Source organism: Pelodiscus sinensis, chromosome 23, assembly GCF_049634645.1.
Source record: "Pelodiscus sinensis isolate JC-2024 chromosome 23, ASM4963464v1, whole genome shotgun sequence".
In the NCBI taxonomy this organism is placed as follows: Eukaryota; Metazoa; Chordata; order Testudines; family Trionychidae; genus Pelodiscus; species Pelodiscus sinensis.
In genome coordinates, this window is record NC_134733.1 from 3,773,459 (window position 1) to 3,793,098 (window position 19,640).

At 59.0% G+C, this 19,640-nt stretch overlaps 1 protein-coding gene across 1 annotated transcript in view; it reads left to right on the forward strand.

The window, feature by feature from the left end:
• Positions 1–306: 306 nt before the first annotated feature.
• Positions 307–19,640, forward strand: part of ALPL (alkaline phosphatase, biomineralization associated) — a 51,995-nt gene continuing 32,661 nt past the window's right edge. Inside the window, exon 1 of the mRNA XM_075906828.1 lies at positions 307–450. The gene's annotated coding sequence lies outside the window, so the exon portion shown is untranslated. The remainder of the gene's footprint in view (positions 451–19,640) is intronic.

Below are 19,640 nucleotides of genomic sequence, written 5' to 3' on the forward strand. Positions count from 1 at the left end.
AGAGGGCAGCAAGGCCCCCGGCGGCCGGGCCCAGCCTCGCTCTGTTTGGGCACCGCCAGTGGCAGCTGCATGGCATGGGAACTGGGTCCCTGGCAGAACCCTGGCATTCAGGCCGCAGAGCCACGGGGGAGCGCAGGGCTCAAGGGGCCCTAAGGAGGGGGGCGGGGAGCAGAGGCCCTTTCCCCATCTGCAGCCAAGTCACTGCACTGGAGGCCGCCCCGCCTGCCCCCCGCTGTTGAGGGGGGGCGTGTGGCCCCTCCCAGTGGCGAGGGCGGCTGCCTGCCCCCGGGAGCCCGCCCCGCCAGGCCCGGCAGGGGGCAGCAGCGCGCTGTGCGGGCGGGGGGTGGGGGGGGGGGCGGCGCGTCTCCCCGGCTTTAAAGAGCCGCCCGGGAGCCGGCTCCCGACTCAGTGCGCGGCGCCCACGGGCAGCGGGACCCGGAGCCTCCGTAGGTAGGTGCGGGGCGGGGCGCGAGCCTGCTGGGGGCTGGAGGAGGTTGGGGGGACCCGGGGCCATGCCCGGGGCTGGGCGGTAGCGGCGCTGCCTGCCCCACGTGCGGGGCTCCGCTGCCGGGCTGGGGTGGTGCAGCTGCGGCGCCGGGCTGCCCGGGGGGTGCCTGGGCCGGTTCCCGGCGGGCCAGGCTGCGGGGAAGTTGCGCGCTGGACTCGGTTAGTTCTGCGGGGGGGTCCTGGCCCGGCACGTGCTTCCCGCAGAGCTCCCGGGGCAGGAGCCGGGTGCTGCTGGGCTCGCAGGGGGCTCCCCGAAAGCCCGGAGCTGCCCCCGCAGGGTGTCCTAGGCTGCAAAACATCCCCCGCGGGCAGGGGCCGGGGGCAGGGGCCGTGCTCGCCAGCCCTAGTGCCCGCCTCTCCTCCCCTGCTGGCGCCCCTTGGCGTTCTCGCTGTCTGGGCAGGGGCAGGTTGGTACCAGCCCCACAGAGCTGGACGGGGGGAGTTTGTTTCGAGGCCCATGCGGGGCGGTGTCTCTGGGAACCCAGGTCCTCTGGGCCCAGCAGGATGCAGACGGGCAATGGAGCACTAAGGACTCTTCATATCCAATGGGACGCTCCCAGGCCACTTGGCCTCCTTAACAGCCCTACAGGTACTTGGGCTGCTGTGTGTCTCGGTTCCGTTCCGCTCCAGCCCATCTGAGACACTGGGTTTGCCCACCAAAGCTCCTGGGTCAGTCTGGTCTCTAAGGTGCCATAGGGCCCCTCGTTTTTAAAGTTACAGATGAACGCGGCTGCACCTGCTGTTCTTAGAGCCCTGCTCCTCTGAGGCCAGACTCCCGTATCTTGGACCGGCCAGCGCACAGCGGTCCCTGCTCCATGCGGCACTGAGCCTCCGTGTGCGGATGGCAGGGAAATGCACCCTGCCAGGCAGCTGGGGTGAAGTCTCCCTCCCTCTGCACATGACTCACAGGACATTCCCACGCCTACTGGGATTCCCAGACAGAGCCATTCAGAGCCAACGCTGCAGCCCATCGTAAACCTGTTGCCACCAAGGGCCGGCCTCGCCCCTCTCAGCACAAAGCCTCTGATGGAGCCGGGCAGAGCTCGCCAGCCTGCGGCCCAGCGGGCTCTGCATGGCCCATGAGACAGTCCGTTGCGTGGCCCATGTGTGGCGCTGCCAGATTCTGCAGGTTTTTGTCCACGTAGCTTTTCCCTTGCTACCAAGTGACAGGCACGTAAAGCAAGGGCATGGGACGTGAGGGGTGTGTGAGCCATACGCTCCCTGTGCATCCAATCACAGCGTTGCACGGATCAGGCGGCACCCCGTGCGTTCTAGGGATGCACACGCAGCGAGCAGGACTCCGTTAGTCCGGGAGAGCGGCTTGGTTACGCTAGTCCTGCAACTCTGAGACCAAGGGCCATTCCTGGGCCCCCTACCGGCTCCAGGGTCTCCTGTGGCAGCCAGCCCTGTTCCAAACAGACCCCAGCTGGCTTTTGGCCAGTGTTGGGGCTGGCTGGTCTGTACCATGAGCTGCATGTGAGGTAAAGTGGCCACAAGTTTGTCCCGAGTCATGTGGCAGGTAGCGCCAAGCCTGGCCCTGGAGACGAAGGTGGTTCCCAGCCAGGCTGGGTACCAGTGGGGTGGCAGGACCCGGCGGTGCTAGGCTATGAACAGGGGGTGAGAAGGTTCCTGCACCGAAGTTACTGGTGGCAGCAGTGTGGTTCCCGGCAGCCAGCCAGGGACGTACGGGCCATGTGCCTGGCTGTGCCCCTTCCCCTGGGAAGGGCCTTTTGCTCACAGGCTGGGGCAGTGGGGGCCTGGTTCTGAGCTGGGAGGCCGTTGCCCTCAGTGAACTGAGCGGGGCTGGGAGCGATGCCCATCGGCAGAACCAGCCGAGCGCGCTGATCTGCTCCAGGCATCCCCTCGCTCGTGCCTTTGCCTGGGGCAGGCTGGGTTATTCCCCCTGGGCCGATGCTGCGAGGTGGGGGTGGGGGTTCCTCTGCACTGTCCTGTGGGCAGGCAACATGGGGACTGACGCCCCGTGAGGCTGCAGGGCCACATGCTTGGACAATCAATGCATGTGAAGAGTGGGAAGGGGAGGAGCTGGCTTCTCAAAATGCCCTGCCCTGACTTGCCCCTGCCCTGGGGGCGTTTCTGCCAAGCGCCAGTTGGAGCCTCCTGGGGCCAGGAGGCGGCCGTGCCCCCCCGGCTCCAGGTCAGCGAGGGGCAGGCGCAAAGCAGGTCCGGAGTGCTCTGCCCTTGCAGCAGTTCTGTGCCCTCAGGCTGCCTTCCGTGGGCTCCCAGTGCGGCTGCGGTGTCGGCCTGCGAGACGTCTCTTCTCCAGCCCAGCACCAGCTGGCCTCCCCATTCCGCCATAGCTCTCGGTTCTGGAGCCGCAGCCCCCCCTTCCAGTCCTGCCTCAGCCCTGCTGAGTCCCCTTAGCCTGGTGTGAGAACTCCTGGGGAGCCTTGGGCCCCCATGGCAGGAGACGGCTGCTGGGCTCCTGTGAGCCCCTGTGGGGGCTTATTGAGTTAGAGAGACTCTGCCCTCCCCTTTGAGAAGCAACAATCCGATGCCTGATTATGCAGGGCAGGGAGTGTCATTGTGTCTCAGAATGTTTTGTTTCTGTGCCTGCTGTATCCCTCGCCGGCTGGCGTCTTTTCAAGAGTCCTTTATAACTTGGTGTTTCTGCCCCCTCCCCCCTGCCCCATTGCTAGAGAAACCCTGCTAGGAAGGAGCCAGCTTTCTGCTGCCGATGGCATCCGCGGACAGCTGGCATGGTGCCCCTGGCGGCATCAGGAGGAGCTGTGTGCGCCTGAGCAGTGCAGTTTGGATCCACTTCTGCGGCCTGGGAGCGGCTGCTGCCCTGAGCATGGCTCTGCTCTTCCTCCAGGGCCCAAGGGGGAGGCTGGTGGGGCCCCTGAGGGAGGGAGAGAGGCAGTGGGTGTCCCTGAGCGGCCCGAGCGTGGTTGTGGGCGGCTGTGGAGCCGGGCCTGGATGAGATGGGTCTGCGGCTAGGGGTGGGCAGAGGGAAAGGCTTTGCAGGTGGATTCCTGGGCTGGCTGCTGGGTTTCCTGTTGCTTTAGCGTTGCTGAGGCGCAGCCTCTGGTGCAATCTCCTCTTCGCTGTTACGCCAGGTCAGCATGTGGCAGGAAAGGCTGTAGCCCACCCCTCGGCCTGAGTGGCGCCATGCATCGGAGACTGGGCACCTGGCTCAGGGGGTCTCCTACCGGTGGGGGAGCGGGCTGCCCTGCCCCGAGCACAGGGGGGCATCTCAGTAACTTGCTGGAGTTGGTGTGCAGGGGGGAGCTGCTGGACTGGGGGGGGCACAGTGAGAGGCAGAGCTGAACTGCGGAGCAGCCCTGCTGGGGGGGGCACTCAACGTCTGACTCCACCCTGAGGCCCTGCATGTGTGACCGATGGGGGCTTTCCATCCCCTCTGGCCGTGCTGCCCTGCACGCCAGGCCTGGGCCGGGACCACCACAGCCCCATAGGGGAGATTCGGGTCCCCCTCTGCTTGTGCCTTGCTGGCGCTGAGCCCCAGCCAGCTTCCCAGGGGTGGGCAGGGGATGCTGGCAGCGCCGTGAGCGCTTCTCCAGTCGCCTGCCTGGCATGGCCAGGGGGGGTGCAGCACGGTGCCCTCGGGAGCAGTTTCTGGGCCTCTTGCTTGTGGGCCAGGCCCTGGGGAGGAGGAAGAGTCTCTGTGGCCTCCCTTCTGAAGCTGCCACTGGCCGGGGGGGGGGGGGGGGGGGGGGGGGGAGCGAGTCACTGTCCAGGCAGCTGTAGCTGCTGGAGGCTGTCGTGCCACGAGGGCCCAGGCTGGAGCAGTCCCCAGCTCCTCCCTGCCCCTGGCAAGGGGACCCCAGGCTGGCAGCTGGGCTCCGCTTGCGGCTGCTCCGGTGAGACCAGCCCCAGCCGGGGGCTGCCCGCTCTGTGTAGGGAGTCGCTCTCGTGGGCGGGGGAAGGGCTTGCTCTGCCCGTTGCTGCTCGAGTCCAGGCCCCCTCCCATGTCTGGGGCTGGGTCGCGCCGCCCGGCTGCTCCAGTGGCCCTGCGCTGGGGCATGGCGGGGACCAGGCTGACAGGCCATGCGCTGAGGCTGGGGGTGCTAGCCTGAGGCAAGAGCCAGTGTCATGGCTGGGGGGAGCTGGGTAGGGGCTAGCAGTGGCCACATTAGGCGGGAGCTAGGCTCCAGTGGGTGAGGCCTTGGGGGAGGGAGTGGGCTGTGGGGGCTAGTGTCCCCAAGCTGTGAGTTCACCCACTGCCCTGTGCAGTCAGTCCGTGGTTGTGAGGCTGTCTAAACACACAAGCGGTGTGAGTCTGGTGCAGCTCCGACCGGTGTGCTGCCGCGTGTTCAGGTGAACCCCAGAGAGGACGCTGATTGCAAGGGAGAGAGTGAAACGCTCTAGAAAAATCACTTGCCCAGTGAGGTCACCTACGTCCGAAACCCTGGGCCAGGCCTTGGCTGGGTAGGATTTCATACTCTGGCGGGGGAGAAATCTGTTCTTAAATAAGGATGTGAAAACCACAACCGCTGCCGGAGGTTCTGGGGTGGCAGCGTTGCCCAAGTGTTGGGAAATTGCAGGTCACTTAATCTGCCCCCATGAGCCTTTAGCTGTCATCTTTGGTAAGTCGTGGACGTTGGGAGAGAGTCCAGAAGACTGGACAAGGGCAAATCTAGCGCCCGTCTCTAAAAAGGGAAATAAGAACAACCCAGGAAACAGACCAGTCAGTTTAACTTCTGTGCCAGGGAAGATAACGGAGCAAGTAATTAAGGAAATCATCTGCAAACATCTGGAAGAAAATAAGGTGACGGGTAACAGCCAGCATGGATCTGTATGATTTAGAACAAACCCTGTCAAAGCAATCTGATAAGATAACAAGCCTTGTGGATAAGGGAGTGTGACGGCGCGTTGGGGGTTCCCCGTCTCCTGCACCCCGAAATGGCGCAAACAGACTGCACCAGCCAGTGGAATTGAGGGTGGTTTACTGCTCCTCCAGCACAGCGCAGCACAGATGTAATCTGGTCACAGGAACTGGTCCCCTTGAGATGGGGGAGACTGGGCCCCTAAACTCCAGCTCCTCTCCCTAGGCTGTCTCATCCATGCCCTCCGACAGCCAGCAACCAACTCACTAACTTCCAGCCCTGCCCCCCAGCCAAGGCAGCATTCCACCTTCCTTTGTTCCTCTCCATGGGGGGTGTCTGGCCACTGGTTTGCATAGTAACTCATCCTGTTTTGCTGGGTCGTGGTACCCACAGCAGCCAGTGGGGGTTCCCCCAGAGCCAGCAGCATAGAAACCAGCCAGGTACCTCCACTACGTCACAGGGAGAAGTGGTGGAGGTGGTACAGTTGTTTCTAGTAAAGCATTTGATACAGTCTTGCATGATCTTCTTACCAATAAACTAGAGGAATACAACTTAGATGGGGCTGCTATAAGGTGGGTATATAAATGGCTGGATAACCGTTCTCAGAGTAGTTATTAACACTTCACAATCTTGCTAGAAGGGCGTAACAAGTGGGGCTCTGCAGGGGTCTGTTTTAGAACCAGTTCTATTCATGATCTTCAGTGGTTTAGCTATTAGCATAGAGAGTACGCTTATTAAGTTTGCAGATGATTCCAAGCTAGGAGAGGTTGCAAGTGCTTTGAAAGAATTCAAGATGATCTGGACAAACTGGAGAAATGGTCTGAGGCAAATAGGATGAAGTTTAATAAAGACAAATGCAAAGTGCTCCACTTAGAGAAATTGATTGTTCCTTGCTCTCTCAGAATGGGAAGTGACTGTCTGGGAAGGAGTTCTGCAGAAAGGGATCTAGGGGTCATAGTGGACCACAAGCTAAATATGAGTGAACAGTGTGACACGGTTGCAAAAAAAAAAACCCCAAACATGATTCTGGGAGGCATTAACAGGAGTGTTGTGTGCAAGACACAAGAAGTCATTCTTCCACTCTATGCTGGTTAGGCCTCAATCGTAGTATTGTCCATTTTTGGGCACCACATTTCAAGAAAGATATGGAGAAGTTGGAGAAGGTCCAGAGAAGAGCAACAAGAATGATGAAAGGTCTAGAGAACATGAGCTAGGAGGGAAGACTGAAAGAACTGGACTTGCTTAGCTTAGAAAAAAGACTGAGTAGCGGTTTTCAAGTATCTAAAAGGGTGTTGCGAGGAGAGGGAACAACTGTCCTTCTTTGCTGCTTGTCCTATCATCAGAGGCCATGGGCTTAAATTGCATCGAGGGAGGTTTAGGTTGGAAAAGAAGAAAACACTTCCTACCTGTCAGGGTGGCTAAACCCTGGAATAAAGTGTCTGTGTGTGATCTCCGTGACTGCAGATATTTAAGAGCAGATTAAGACATCTTTCAGAGATGATTTAGATGGTGCCTGGTCCTGCCGTGAGGGCAGGGATTGGACTTGATGGCCTCTGCAGGTCCCTTCCAGTTCTAGTGTTCTGTGCGTCTAGGAGATTATCAGTGTTTGTGGAGGGGGGTGTCTTTACTGAGTTTCCGGTATCTAAGCTGCTTTTGCGGGGGAAGGGAGGGACAAAGTGGGGGAGTTTTCAAGCTTAACTTCACCACACAGTCACAATTCTTCCAGCTGCTGCTTGGGGGGCCGGTGGGTAAAGCTCCTAATCCCAAGAACCTGGGGTTCACCTCCTCTTCCACCTTCAGGGGCTCCCTGGTAATCCTAGGACTCTACTCTGGCGTGGCATTCTCTGGCCGGTCATGAGTCAGGCTGGATGGGTGACAAGGAGTCCTGTGGCACCTTGGGGTACGTCCAGACTATGTGCCTCTGCCGACAGGCATAGAAAATTGGCTTCCCTTTATAGTCAATGAAGTGGGGATTTAAATATCCCTGGCTTCATTAAAATAAAAATGACTGCTGTGCTGTGCTGGCTCAGCTGATTGTTGGCACAGCGCGGCAGTCAAGATGCGTATCGGTCGACAGGGGAAGCCTTTGTCGACCGCTCCTGTAAACCTCGTTTCACGAGATAGAAGGGAGCAGTCGACAAAGGCTTCCCCTGTCGACCAATCTGCGTCTTGACTGCTGTGCTGTGCCAACGATCGGCTAAGCTGGCACAACGTGGCAGCCACTTTTATTTTAATGAAGCCGGGGATATTTAAATCCCCACTTCATTGACTATGTCGGGAAGCCTATTTTACATGCCTCTGCCGATAGAGGCATGTTGTCTGGACATACCCTTACAGACTAACATGTTTTGGAGCATAAGCATTCGTGGGCAAAGCCCCACTTCGCAGGTTTTAATGAGACACTGGTCTGTAGCCCTCATTCAGCCGTGCAAGGAGCGTGGGTTCAAAGCACATGCCTGAGGGTTTAGGTGGCTTGTAAGGGACTCTGGGTAGACCTGCCCGTCCTGGCCCCGTTACGCATCTGTCCGCCTTCCATGCCGGGGTGGTCGTGCTCCTGTACTGCGCACTTGTGCCAACTTCCCTCCCGCCGGCGTGACTGGAGCTGCAGCCAAATGCGCCGAGCTGTTCTCCGCCTGGCTAGCCCCTGCCTGCGTGTGCTCTGCTACTCGTGGTTGATGGCACGGGCCTGAGACTCGCGCCCGTGTCTCTTGGGGCACGTGTGACCTCTGCCACCAGGAGCTGGAGCCTTAAGAAAAGGCCCCAGCTGGCGAGGTTGGCCCCACGGAGGCACTGGCGGCTTCTCGGAACCTGGCTCGTGTCAACCCCAAAGGGCCTTGTGCCTTTCCCTGTTCAGAGCCGTGGGCCTGCTTCAGGCGGCTCCAGCCTCTAGCGTGAGGAGCCACCTTGCAGGGCTGCCCCGCCGGTCGTGCAGGGCCGAATGCTCGAGTGCAGGGCCCCTCTGCTGGACGCTGCTCTTGTTCTGTCGACTGTGGCCATTGACCTGTTTAAAAACCATCCCAGGTAATTGCAGGGGGAGTCAGATCAGATGCCCCTAGCTGGCCCTGACTCCAACTACCTGAAGCATGGTGGGGGGCGGGGGAGGCTGCTAGAGCAGGGGTCTGTCGATTCCTTCCACCCTTTCCAGCTTCCCCCTCCCCCTGTCCTCTTCCCCTCTGACGATGCCCCCCCAGGAGGTGACACGCGCAGCCTCACTATCCAACCCGAGCTTCAGCCTTAATTGCCAGCCGCCTGCCGCACCTCGCCCCACCCCCTCCCAAATGCAGGAGGGGGCCAAGCTGGGTTCACAGCTGATCTATCTCTTGAAGGGAGGGTACAGGGCCCTGTACAGGGCCAGCGGGAGACCAGCTTTCCCTGTGCTGCCGGTGGAAGAGAGCGAATTGGGGAGGGCCCAGCCTGACTGCTGCTGTCATGGAGCATTCCTGGTGACTCCGCGCTTGGGGAAACTTGGGGTGGGAGACAGTGTGGGTGGGGCCGAAACGGAAGCACTTAATTAGCAGGGCGGGGTGGGGGTGGGGGTGTGCGTGCACGTGCTGGGCGTTAGACTTCCTCTTGGCTGACCCAGGGATTCCTGGGTTCTTAGGCAAAGGTCCCCGAGACAGCATGCACGAATTGGAAACGGCTGGTGAGTAAACCCAGTCTGCTTCCCCGGGAAGTTTGCCCTCCTGGAAGGGAGTTTGCATTTCCTTGAGCTGCCACCTTGGCACACTGGGGAATTCCAGCCATGTCACCCGTGCAGCCACCACCCCACCCCGTCCCCAGGGGCTAGTGGCCAGGGTGGAAATGCCCAGTCTTACGGGTGCCAAAGCCCCTGCGCTGTGTTTACCAGCCTCTTGTAAATCTCCTGGCTCCAGCCTTCCCTGCCCTGCGCTCCCGCCCCGCTGCGCCTGGGATGAAGGTCCGAAGTGCGCCCCGAGGGAGCAGCCCCTGCTGGGAGGATCCCAGAAGGACAGACGTGTCTCCCCAGCCCCCCAGAGCGGCTCAGCTCACTGCAGGGCTCCGCGCCAGCACGGGCCCCCAGCCGGCCCAGTGCCCCGCCAAGTCCAGCGTGGACACCGTGTACCCCAGCAGCTCCTGGAAGGCAGCCCTGAAGGGACCCGCTGGGACTCTGGCCTGGCCGGAGACCTGCCCCCAATTGTGCTGTCTCCTGTGCTGGGCGACACGGGGGAAGTGCTCCTGGGTGGAGGGCATTCTGGAGAGCGGGCCTGCGTGTCGTGTCCGCCCCCAAGAGCCACCGTGCAGCAAACACAGCACGGGCTGGGGGGGGGGAGGGTGTTCCAGTGTAACCCTTTCTCCTCCCCATCTTCACTCCTGGGGGGGATGGGCCACACCCACCCTGGCTGATTTGACCTTGTTAGCGCTGGTCCCCTGCGGAGTCGTGCGCCGCTCCCATCATTCGTGATTGCTGTGCTTCATTTGCATAATGAATTAGCAGCCATTTTTGTGCAAGAGGCTTATGCGCAAAAAGGATCTGTGTAGACGACTCCTTTTTGCACAAAACCCCTCTTGTGCAAGAGCCGTTCTTCTGAAAAAATGAGGAAGAAAAATGGCTCTTGCACAAGAGAGGCTTTTGTGCAAAAAGGAGCTGTCTGTAGAGCTCCTTTTTGTGCAAAAGCCTCTTGCTCAAAAAGGCTAATGATGCAGATGAAGCCTGGTGATATTCTCCTCCGCACTTCGTTTGCGGAAGCTTTTGCGGAAGAAGGCGGCAGTGTAGATGTAGCCCAGGGGCCCCTGTGCAAACAGGACAGGCCCTGCCTCAGCCAGCCTTGGTTATCTTTGCAGAGTGACGCCCACACCCTCCCAGTTCCAAATCCCCACCCCCTCACCCCAAGCCATCTGCCTTGTGCCCATCTGCTGAGGGCTCAAAGTGGGAGTGAGTGTCGCCCCTCCCCCTCTGCACAGGAGAGACTTGCTGATGGGGAAACTGAGTCAGGTCTGGCCAGGCGGCGCTGCCGCGCTCTGCCGGTCCAAGCCTTGCCTTGCAGATGAGCTGAGCTCAGGTCCCTGCATCGGCCTCTCCCCTAAGCCAAGGTCACTGCCCGTGGAAGAGTGTAATGCCAGCTTGTTAATGGAACAGGCTTTGACACACACTCGCGTTGCAGTCACAGCAGCAAGTTTATTAAACAGTTGTCTGGGGGGGAGGCGGGTGGTACCAAGAATAAGGGGCAAAGGGGGGTTACGTGAGCCAGAGTCCATGCCAGCAAGAGCCGGTCCTCGCCTGAGCGGGCGTCTCGGTGCTGTGGAGGGCCCCATGCTGCAGATGTGCAGGAGCTTCTACCTTGTGTCGTCCCCAGTAATGCAGCCCAGCGCTGGCTTCTCTTTGCCAAAGTTCATCGACCTTCCTGCGAGTGGCATGAACTTTCCTTCCTGTCCACTTCCTGTCCTCCAGCTGCTTCGTATGTAAATGAAGCTCCCCTGACATCACCCCTTGCTTAATGCCATTGGCGCAAGCTGCCTGGTTCCTTCCGGCACAGAGGGCAGGTTGCTGGTTCCTCCCTGGGTTTGGTCACTGACTGTAAAGTGTGTCAGTGCCTAATGCCTCCTCGCGCTAACGCAGGCACCTCGCCAGGCCCTCCTAGGCAGGCCCGAGCTCTTCCTCGGGGCGCTTCTGCCCTCTTGAGTTGGGGCTCCGGCGTTGCCTTTTCAGACCAGAATTCCAGCACTTGCTCCGAAGCTGGGGTCATAAACTCGGCTGGTTTCCTGCGGAACTTATGTCTGTCACTTCAGAGGTGGATTTCTGCCAGCCTAGTAAAACTGTAGCCCCCCTCCAGCCCATGTTGGCGCAAGCGGATTGGGAATCTGTTTTGGGTAAACTGTGGCCAGAGAGCAACTCGCTTCATTCAGGTGAGATGGGGGCTTGAACGTTAAGCTAGTTTCGTGGTCACCAACCAGTAGATCGTGATCTACCGGTAGATCTCGGAGGCTCTAAGAGTAGCTCTTGAGCCCTCTCTGAACTGCGCGCCTGCACAGGACATTTACATTAGATTTCCTCATTTGAGGAGCAGCTACTCACTGAGCAACAGCACAGGTGAGTAGCTGCGAGGAATGGTGGGAATTTTGTTTTTTTTTAAGTAGCAGTATAAGGATTGGGGATAGCAAGTGATGGAGAGGAGGAGAATAGAGAGGGCGGGGCTTCAAGGAAGGGGCGGGGCGGTAGATCTTGGCTTGGTCTGTCATTTAAAAAGTGATCTTGGGTATAAAAAGGTTGGAGACCACTGAGCTAGTTGAACCAATGCATCTTAGGCAGGTGCCACTTTTTTTGCATAGGCCTAGAAATGCAGGGCTCTGAGGGATGCTGAGCCACTGTCCAGCCCCTGCACTGAGGCATGACCAGGTACAGCTAGACTGTCCCTGATCGGGGTTTTGTCCAACCTGTCCTCAACTCCCCCCCCCCCCCCCCCCCCGCATCGTGGTGATTCCCCAGCCCCTCTCAAAGCTTTGGAGGCGGATTCGACACTGACTGCTGCCCGGGTTTCCCTCACTGCTAACCTTGCTTCCTGGCCGCAGACCAAACCCATTGCTCGTCCCGCCTTCAGCGGCGTGAAGCCCGATCGTTCTCCGTCCCTAAACAGCCCATCGTGTTTGAAAATGTAGCCGGTGCCCCCGGAGTAGTCTTGTTGCCACGTAAACGTGTCCAGTTCTTGTAGCTTGGGTCCCTTCCGCCGCGCTCCCCTGGCCTCGCGCCCGTTTGTCCACGGCGTTCCCAAAGCTTGGTGCCCGCAACTGGGCACGGCCGCCAGCTGAAGCCTGGCGAGGGCCTAGTCACCCCCCACGTCTGCTCCTCTTAACCCCTCCCCCAGGATATTGGTCCTTTGCGCGACTGTGGCACAGTGCTGGCTCCTTCCGCCTGGGCTGTGCTGATTTCCCCGAAACCTCTAGCAGCACCAGGAGTCCCCTGCGCTGGAGGTGTGCGTTTGGGTCCCCCCCTCCTTTAGACACAGCCTGGGGGGGCACACCCATTGTCTTGTGTGCGTAAGGCCTGAGTTTATGGCTTCCTAAGGCCCCAGGTGAGTGATCTTGGCGGCCATCCTTCCTGCTCGCTTGTCCAGCGGCAGTGCCCAGACTCGGGGGTGACAGGGTGTCCCTGCCCAATGTGTGTGCTTGGTGCTGGGGGGGTGCGGGGAGCAATTCTGTCAGCCAGGGTGCAGGAGGCTTGCAGCTGAGGTGCCTGGGCGCTGCTGCCGGTTGCTGGAGAGCCGCTGGCTGGGTTGAGACGTCAGTCCTTGGCTGCCTGCGCTGATGGGCCAGGGCCTGTCCCTGCTCTCAGGCTATGGCATTGGGCGCAGCTTCCTGGGCAGACCAGTGCTGAGCAGGACTGGGCTGCCCTGCTGCGGGGAAGAGGGGCTGCGGTGCGGGAGGGGTCCTGCCGGCGGCTGGTTTGTTGCGGAAAGGGATGCCCTGGGCCACGGCTCAGGCAGGGTGGTTCCCTCGTGAGGGGCTGTTTGCAGGTTTCATGCAGGGCTGGGCCTACCATGAGGCAAACTGAGGCAGCTGCCTCAGGTGCCAGACTGTGGGGAGGGGGGGGGGCGCCCCTAGGACCCCGAATGTAGAAAATTGTCTCCTGCTGGCGCAGATGTAGGTAGCGGAGCAGGCCCACGAGCGGAGAACGGGAAGGAGGCAGAATTGGACCTTTCACAGTTTTGGCCCAAGCGAGGCGGGACGGGGGCGTCATGTTTGCTCCCCGCCTCAGGTGTCAATGTTGTGGGCCGGCCCTGGTTACAGGGAACGGTGGTGACTTTGTTCGTGGCCATGCCCCCTGGGAACAAACCAGCAGAATCAGGCCCCTGTGGTGCACGGTGCTGGGTGGCTCCGGGCTGCAGCAGGGTCCCCCGCCTGAGCTTGCTCCAGCCCGTCCTCTGCCCAGCGCTGGGGGGCCAGTGGCACTAGGCCGGGGTCTCCAACCGTTTTAAGCATGAGATCGCTTTTTGTGTTGAAGTGCGAGCTGAGGTTGACCTCAGACCCAAGTACCCTGGCCTCACCTCCTTTGCACCTTTCCTGAGGCCCCCGCCCCTGCTCTCCCCGTCCTCCCTCCCTTTCACCAGGCAGGGGCAGCAGGTTGGGGTGCAGGTGCTGGTCTTGGGTTATGTTACCAGATTTGCCCAGTACTCTAGGGTATGCTCATCTATCAGGGTCACTCTTATGGAACCGAGGGAAGGTTAACCATTCTATCCGTGTGCTGTTTGTGCTTCCTTGTGCTCTCATATGGAGCTGAATTCTCCCTGCTGCCAATTCCCCCTCCCACTGGAGCTCTCCTGCAGGAACTAGGCTCCTCAGAGGGGTTCTTACCACCTTGGCAATGCACACAGACACTCACACCCACTAATAGAGCATGTCTGAGAGGACTGGGTATTTGGCACTCACAAGCTGACCCCTCATATGTCCCTGCACTCAGCTGGCTGGGTTTGACCACAATGCCACACTGCACCCTCATGTGCCTTTGGACTCCGTGGGCTGGATTAAACATCCCTTTAAGCTGCCATCCTCATAAGCCCCCTGGTTCAGCACCCCCTATCCCCACTTTCACACCACAATCATTCACTGGTAAACCACACGATGAGCAAACCCCACAGGATTTTGGGCACTACAGGGATCTTTTGCTTGGGTACAAGAAGCGTTGTTGCAGAGCGAATGGGGAAGCCAAAACAACCCCCCTTAAGGAAGAGTGAGCAAAAGAGAAAGAAAGAGAGAGAAGCAACCAGCTTAACAATGAAAGTGATTTATTTCTGAGTAGTGAATAGATGTCAAACAGTTACAATATTAAATCTAAATCCTAACTGATTACAAATGTTAGGTAACCATATAACAGTTTACATAGGGCAGGGACGGGAGGCTATGCTTAGAGATCGTTGATGGGAGAGAGAGCGAGAGAGACACCTCACCACTCCACGGAGCTTGCACTGATCAAGGATCCCAGATGATGATGGTAGCCGGGGGTCCAGAGGGCAGAGGAAGAGCAGAGCTGAGCCCCCAGCACGATCAGACAGGAGATAAAGAAGTCTCAATGGAACTGATGGGCTGTGTCCCTTATCCCTCTTAAAATGATGAAAATTGAGGGATAAGGGATCTTCTGGAAAAGGCTTTATTTTCCGAAAGATCCGCATCTAGACTGGCACTTTTTTCCGGCAAAGCTCTGAGCCGGAAAAAAGCGGCAGCCATTTTTATGCAAATGAAGCGGGGAGGATTTAAATCCCCGCTTCATTTGCAATTGCGATATGTCTAATTTGCATCCCTTTTACAGAAGAGGGATGCAGTCTAGACACACCTGGGTTTAAACTGCATGGCTATCAGAACAGTTTTTCTTGGGTAAAGAGGCATTTTTATAGGGATAGTTCAAAGAGAAAGAGGAGAGACAATAGAGACTGATCACCCCTGGTTATGGGGGATGTTCCTTGAATGCAGTTAGGCAGTTTCAGTATTTTAGGTGTCAATAGGATCGTTACTAGAACTGGTCTGATAATGACTCATTTGGGTGTGAGCAGGCTTAGGTTCATTAGCATCTGGAGCAGGGATTTCCCATCAGGCAGTGCTTCTCTGCTTTCGGTGTCCCATAATTCACTGCGGTTCCTGCCTTGGAAGAGCTGCTCTCCATTCTGTATGCTAATGAGATGTCCCTCTGTTCCATCTTTAATGCAAATGAGGCTGGGGTGTTTCCTTAATTGTATCACCCTTGTCTGAGGCAGTTTAGGCGTGTCTTCCCCGGCCTTTTCATTGCTTTGTCTGTGATTCTAGCAGAGGCCTGCGGGAGGGGGATGGTTTTCCATGAATGTCACTCCCTGGCTCCCCAAGAGCACAAGGCTGACATGTGACCATGTTCTGGTTCCCCAAGCATCACAGAGCTGGTGGGTAACCGTTAAGGCCACGTTTCTCAAACTGGGTCCCGACCCCCCAGGGGCTCATGAGCAACTTGGAGCAGGGTCGCGGTATCACAGCGTTTGAGAACCCCTGGGTTCAGGGAGCTGGAGTGTGAGATGTTGCTCGCAGGATTCCCACAGGGGCTTTGGCCCCTGCATATCCATGGACAGAACTGGCTCCTGCATCCAAAGTTTGGGCCCAGAGGGGCCCATTGAGTCTGGTCTGACTTCCTGGACATCCCCAGAGCATGTCACCAAGTGATGCTGCCTCAGGCTTGTGGCCGTGCTAGAGCACATCTGGTGAACACGGCATGCGGGCGACCGGCTCGTGGCCCGCTAGAGCACATCTGGCGAACGCGGCGCACAGACAGCAGGTGATGGGGAAGTCTCCCTGCCCTGAGTCCCCCAAGTCTCGCGGGGGAGCCATGCCAGGCTGGTCCAGCATAGGCAAGGGGAGCCCGGTGGCACCTTGGAGACAAACCAATTCATTGGGGTGGAAGCGTCCGTGGGCTGGCACTGACGAAGTTGCTAACGAAGTGGGCTCCAGCCCACAGACACTTCCACCCAAATGAATCGGTTCGTCTCTAAGGGTATGTCTACACTACAAAGTTAGTTCGAACTAACTTTCATAGGCGCTACACTAGTGCTCCGCTAGTTCGAATTTAATTCAAACTAGCGGAGCGCTTAGTTCGAACTAGGTAAACCTCATTCCATGAGGATTAAGCCTAGTTCGAACTAGCTAGTTCGAATTGAGGGGTGTGTAGCCCCTTAATTTGAACTAGTGGGAGGCTAGCCCTCCCCAGCTTTCCCTGGTGGGCACTCTGGCCAACACCAGGGAAACTCTACTGCCCCCCTCCCGGCCCCGGACCCCTTAAAGGGGCACGGGCTGGCTACGATGCCCGTGCCAAGTGCAAGCCTGCCAGCACCCAGCCAGAAGACCCTGCACCTGGCACGGATCGAGCCAGCCACCCGATGCCCTCCCCCTCTTCCCAGGGCCAGGCTGGCAGCTCCCAGGAGCTTGCCCGGGACCGCAAGAGGCGGGCACCCGCCTGGGCTAGTGCAGACATCATGGACCTCGTCCACGATCTCTGCACTAGGCACAGGAAAGTGGCCGGCTTGGGCAGGAGAGCTGCCAGCCTGGCCACCCAGGAGCAGGTGTGCATGAAAATCAGGGGGTCCACTGAGACCCCCGACCCTGAGCTTAGAATGGCTGTCCTGGGTCAGACCAAAGGTCCATCTAGCCCAGTAGCCTGTCTGCCGAAAGCGGCCAACCCTAGGGACCCTGGAGGGGATGGACTGAAGACAGTGACCAAGCCATTTGTCTCGTGCCATCCCTCTCCAGCCTTCCACAAACCTTGGGCAGGGACACCACTCCTACCCCCTGGCTAATACCACTCCATGGACCCAGTCTCCATGACTTGATCTCACTTCCCTTTAAACTCTGTTCTAGTTGTAGCCTTCACAGCCTCCTGCAGCAAGGAGTTCCACAGGTTGACTCTTTGCTTTGTGAAGAACAACTTTCTGTTACTAGTTTGAAGCCTGCTACCCATTCCTTTCCTTTGGTGTCCGCTAATCCTTCTTTATGGGAACTAATGAAGAACTTTTCTGTATGCACCCTCTCCACCCAACTCCTGCTTTTAGAGACCTCTATCCTGCCCCCCACTCCGTCTCCTCTTTTCTAAACTGAAAAGTCCCAGTCTCTTTAGCCTCTCTTCATATGGGACCTGTTCCCAACCCCTGATCATTTTAGTTGCCCTCCCCTCTCCCAGCCTCTCTTCCCCTCTCCCACCTCCTTTTCCCAGTCTCCCCCCGTTTTGTTCAATAAAGACAGATTCCATTTTGGAAGACACGTTATCTTTATTTTGTACATCAAGAAGAGGGGCTAGGGAAGGGTAAGTGGAAGGAGGTGAGGGAGGAATGGGGTACGAGCCCCCGATGGGGAGGACTGGGCTGGCTCTGCAGGCTTCTGGGGGTGGAAGCTCTCCTGCAGCCCCCCCGATTGCCCCCTCCCCCCAGATGGCAGCCTGCGGCAAGTGCAGCCGGGCTGATGGCCAAGTGGTGTGATGTGCTTAGTGCGGGCACTCCAAGCCAGGACTGCTTTGCAAGCGGGGAACCCTGAGAACTGTCTGTCCGGGGTGGGGGTCGGGACCCTTTAAGCGCAGCCCTCGGCTAGCCTGAGACAGCAGCTCCACCCTCTAAGTCCTCCTCTGATGCCCTGCCGGCACTGCTTCCGGCCATTCTTAACCCCGGTTCAGGGTCCACTTAACGTGGACGCGCTAGTTCGAATTAGCAAAACGCTAATTCAAACTAGTTTTTAGTTCTAGATGCGTTAATTCGAACTAAGCTAATTCGAACTAACGTTGTAGTGTAGACGTGCCCTCAGGTGCCACCGGGCTCCCCTTGGTTTTGCCCTGGGTAAGTTATCTGAGGGGTTGACTCTCCTGGCTGTTGCTCACGTGTCTGGTTTCACTTCCAGCCACTGCATCATGCGCTGCCTCTGTCGGCTACACGACCCTCCTCTCCGGGCTCTTCCCCGGCGCAGGCACTGGCCGGCTCTTCGGTCGCCGCCTCGCTGTCCGCAGCAAGCCACCGAGGAGCAGGGCGTGGAGGGTTTCCCAGGCCTCGATTGCTTTTGTGGCCCTTCCCTGACCCCTTTCCCATCTGCCAAGGCCCTTTTTGACAGGGGCCACCAGGACTGGGCCAGTCCCACTGACGGGGTCTTTAATGCCACATGTGACCCACGCGCCTCCCGCCTGTGCTGCACTGAGCCACGTACAGTGAGACCAATGAGCCTGCGCTGCAGCCGGCTCAGCTCCTGCAGGAAGCTCTAGAGGTCTCGGTTTGATGCCTCCTGTCGGCAGAGATACCGTCCCCTCCTGCTCCTGCTTGTTCCCGCACGTGCTGGGCAGAGGGTGTGTCTAGACCGTGGCAAGAGGCATGTAGATTTGTTTACTTGGCATAAGGAAATGAGGTGGCGACTTTAAATAATCGCCACTTCATTTAAATTAAAATGGCTGAGCCAATCAGCTGTTCGGCGGCTCAGTGCGCTAGGCTGGGCGCTCTGCGGTCGACATCAAAGGCATTTGTCGACCTCCCCGTTACGCCTCGTGGGATGAGGTTTACCGGGGAGGTTGACAAATGCCGTTGTCGACTGTGGAGCGTCCAGGCTAGTGAGCTGAGCCGCCAAACAGCTGATCGGCTCCGCGCGGCAGCCATTTAAACGTCACTGAGGCAGCGATTATTTAAATCGCCGCTTCACTTCCCTAGGCCGGGTAGCCTGATCTACATGCCTCTCTCGCCAGAGGCATGAGACTAGACACCCCTGAGAGCCTGTAGCAGCGCCGGACTCCACCTGTGCCTAGACCTGCCTGAGGGTGGGAAAAGCGTTTAGGGCCAGACCTTTGATAGACTGTGCCTCCCCCCCCCATCTCCTCCCTCCTTCTGGGAGCAAAGAGGAGTCCTCAGTCTTGCCAGAGGAGAACTCCCACCTTGCCTGGCACAGCATCCCTTGCGAGCTGAGCTTGCTTGTAAACCTGGTCATGGGACATGCGGGGAGGGGGGTGGGTCTGCTCCAGTGACTGGGAACAGGACATGCTGCGGGGTTGGGGCAGGGTCTGCTCCAGCAACTGGGAACGGTACGTGCCGCATGGCCGGGGGTGAGGTCTGCTCCAGTGACTGGGAACGGGACGTGCCACATGCCTGGGGCGGGGCGGGGTCTGCTCCGGCAGCCGGGAACGTGTGTGTTAATAAATTGGGTACCACGGTGGCACACCCCCAAACCAGTGCGTGTGACCTCACTATTGGTGCACAGGCCTAAACTCCCTCTGCTCATGGTTGGAAAATCTTGGTGGGGACCCTGGTTGGGGTGTTGCAGGGGCGAGGGGCATGGGAGAGCATTCTGACCTGGGGGAGGTGCAGCTCTGGGAGGAGGCTATGACCCCGGGCGGGGATGTGCAGAGGGATTGGGCTGTGACCGAGGCAGGGCCATGGGGGGCCAGTGGGAGCCTCGGGCAGGCCCCCTGCCTGCAGCTCCCCCCACACTGCTCAAAGCGGATGGCTGCAAGGTCATGTCTTGCTACACTCCCTTGAGTGGCCTCCGTGCACTGCCAGCATGGCCCAGGCAGCGCCAGTGGCTGGTTTGGGAGCTGAGGCCAGGGGCAGAGCGCACTGCTCACTGGCCGTTCTCGGGGCATGGCGAGCAGGGGGCCTGCCGGGCATGGAAGGGGATGGGTCGGATCCGGTGGGGTGGTGGAGGGATCTGTCTCCTGCCCACCCCCTGCTATGGGCTGTGCTCGGGGCTTGCCAGGGAGCTGGATTTTCCCCGCTGTGCGCTCAGCCCTGCTGGGGCAGGTGGCTGGGCTGTGCCGGGGGCGCTGCTTAGTTCTGTGCCCTGCTGCCAGCTGGAGGCCTGGGGCGGCCTGGCCATGCAGAGCAGCAGTTGCCCCTGCCAGTCCCCTTT